Here is a 3,498-nt window from a genome sequence, read left to right as displayed (position 1 = left end):
AACAGTTACAATGATAAAATCATAAGTCAAAATAAACGATCAGACTAAAATCACTTCTCTGATCTTTGATTCCGGCCTCTCCCCTTTGTTTTTCATTGCAGCATAGGGGTGGGGCTTTGTCTCCTGTTTCGTGCCATTGCCTTAGGAACTGAGGTAAAGTTTGTTGATAGGTGGGCAGGGTGATGGAAGTCTCTGCCTGGAGAATGGCGAGGGAGTTTATGCAGATCTGTTTTTCTCCGCTTGTCTGGGTCCCCCAGCTTGGGGTCTCACACTGAATGCCTCAGCCAAGGTGGGCCTGGAGTTCCAGAGCTCCAAAGCTCCAAAGGGCAGGCGGTAAGCAGCGAGAGTGACCTGGGCCCCCCACAAGGTACTTCAGCCAGGAATGGGACCGATGTCTCTGAGGGTCGGGCACCCAGAGCCTCCCTGAGTGACTGGCGGCTTGGTGCCTGGTGCCGGGCTGGAGACAATGTAGCCAGGGAGGGAGCTGGGAGGGGGCTGGGACCCGAGACTCCCACACATGCAGTGGAACAGCAGCAGCAGGGGGCCACAATATATGGCACTGCGTGGGACTGAAGGTCCCTGGGCCTCGCACCAGCGTGGCTGGTGGTGGGTTGGGGTATGGGGGAAGAGAAGTAAGAGTCTTTTTGGGAACTCACGTTCAGAGAATCTCACCAGTTCACCTATGCCGTCACCATCTTGTTCCTGTCTGGGGATTTCTATTATTGATCCCTAGTTTAATTCCATCATGTTCTAAGAGTAAACATTATACAATTTTTTTTTCTTTTAAATTTGTTGAGGTGTGTTTGTGGCCCAAAATGGGATCTATCCTGGTGAATATTTCTTGTGAGTGTGAGAAAAATGTATATTTTGCTGTTATTGGATGAAGTAGTCTATAGATGTCAATTACATCCAGCTGATTAATGGTTCTGATAAGTTCAACTGTGTTTACTCACTTTCATCCTGCTAGATCTGTCCATTTCTGATAGGATGATATTGAAGTCTCCTTCAATATGCAATGAATATGCAATGAAGTATATTCATTTATTTCTCTCTGTAATTCTATCAATTTTTTCCTCATGTATTTTGACACTCTATTGTTAGGAGTATATGCATTAAAGATTGTTTTGTCTTCTTGAAGAATTGACCCCCCCTTTATCATTGTGTATGCCCCTCTTTATAACTGCTGTCTTTCTTGCTCTGAAATCTGCTCTGTGAAGTTAATAGAGCTACTCTCTCTTTTGTATAGTATTAGCATAATATCTTGCATCATCCCTTCACTTTTAATCTATATGTCTTTATATTTAAAGTGGGTTTCTTGTGGAAAACATATAACTGAATTTTTTTTTGATCGACTCTTTTTTTTCCTTTTATTTTAAAGATATGGGGTACAATTCAGGGTTAGGTATGCAAATGTTCATTATGCAGATACCCTTGTTGAGGAGGTGTGCTCCCCCCTCCCCTGGCAGCTTCTCTCAACTGCCAATCCCACCCCCCCCACCCCTGCCCCGGGCAGTTTCCCACTACTGCCAACCCCTTTCTTATAGTATTATGGTAACTTTTAAAGGTCTGCTTATGAATGACAACATATGGTACTCTGTTCTTTGTTTCTGTGATAGATCACTGAGTATGATAGAGTTGCTGCAAAGTTCATATGTTTGTCCTTCTTTATGACTGCATAATATTTCCTTGTGTATATGTACCACTTTTTTTTTTTTATTCATTCCATCTTTGATAAGCAGCATGGTTGGTTCCATGTTTTTGCTATTGTGAATAGAGCTGCAACAAACGTGCGCATGCAGGTATCTCTTTGGTAGAGTGATTTGAGTTTCTCTGGGTATATTCCCAATAGGGGGATTGCTGGGTCATATGAAAGGTCAATTTCTAGTTCTTTTAGAAATTGCCACACTGTCTTCCAATGAGGTTGCACTAGTTTACATTCCCACCAGCAGTGTAGAAGCATTCCTTTTTCTCAGCATCCTTGCCAGCATCTGTTGTTATTTGTTTTATTAATGCTGGCCATTCTTACTGGGATTAGGTGGTCTCTCAATGTGGTTTTGATTTGCATTTCTCTGATGATAAGTGAGACTGAGCACTTTCTCATGTTTCTGTTGGCTGTCCATATATCTGCTTTTAAGAAGTGTCTATTCATATCTTTTGCCCACTTTTTAATGAGGCTGTTTGTGTTTTTCCTTTTGGTGCATTTAGTTCCTTGTAGATCACTCTGTTTTTAATAGGTGTATTTAGAGTATTGATATTTTAAGTAATTATTGATATATTTACATGAATATCTGCCATGTTTGTTGTTATTGTTTTCTGTTCATTGCCCTTGTTATTATTTTTTAATTCAAGACTCACTCTGTTGTCCAGGCTAGAGTGCAGTGGCACGCTCATGGCTACCACAGCCTCCTGCTGGGCTCAGGCAATTCTTCTGCCTCCCTCTTCCAAGTAGCTGAAACTACAGGCATGTGCCACTACACAAGGCTAATTTTTTGACTTATTGAAGAGACGAAGTCTTGCCATGTTGCCCAAGCTGGCCTCAAACTTCTGGACTCAGGCAATCCTCTCATCTCTGCCTCCCAAAGTGCTGGGATTGCAGATGTGAGCCACCATGCCCAGCATGCTCTTGTTCTTTATTGATACTTTTGTCCTCCACTCTTTTTTGTGTTTTTTTATTGAGCATTTTATATAATTTTATCTCCTTTCTTAGAATATTAATTATACTTTTTAAAAACTTTTTTTAGTAATTGCTTTAGAGTTTGTAATGTACATTTATAATTAATCAAAATCTACTTTCAAATAACACTACCACTTAGCACAAATACCTTATAATAACATAATATTTTTAATTCCTCCATCCTGTCTTTTGTATCATTGTCATCATTTATTTCTTTTATATACAGACTTTAATCTGTAAATACATTGTTGCTATTATTATTTTGAACAGACTGTTATGTGTAGATTAAATGAGAATAAGAAATATAAAAATTTTTTATTTTTCCTCCACTTTCTTTTCTAATACTTTTCTTTATGTAGATCCAAGTTTTTTACTTGTATCATTTTTCTTTTCTTTAAAGAACTTTTTAAACATTTCTTCAAGGTAGATCTACCGGCAACAAATTCCCTCAGTTTTTGTTTTTCTGAGAAAATTTTTTATTCCTTCTTCACTTTTAAAGGATAAATTTTCAGGATACAAAATACTAGGTTGATGGTGTTTTCTCTGAATAATTTAAGTATTTCACTCCATTCTCTTATTGATTGCATGGCTTTCAAGGAATCAGATGAAATTTTTGTATTTGCTCCTCCACAGAGAAGATGCATTTACTCTCTGGCTTCTTTCAGGATTTTTTTCTTTATCTCAATTTTTTTTGCAGTTTTATTATGATATACTTAGGTATAAGATTTTTATTGGTGTGTTTGGCATTTTTTCTGCTTATTGTATCTCTGCTTTCCTGGATCTGTAGTTTGATGTTTGACATTGATTTGGGAAAAGTCTTATCC

The sequence above is a fragment of the Carlito syrichta genome, unplaced genomic scaffold (assembly GCF_000164805.1).
Source record: "Carlito syrichta isolate Samal-C Ts95f unplaced genomic scaffold, Tarsius_syrichta-2.0.1 Scaffold314090, whole genome shotgun sequence".
In the NCBI taxonomy this organism is placed as follows: Eukaryota; Metazoa; Chordata; class Mammalia; order Primates; family Tarsiidae; genus Carlito; species Carlito syrichta.
This window is presented reverse-complemented; position numbering follows the sequence as displayed.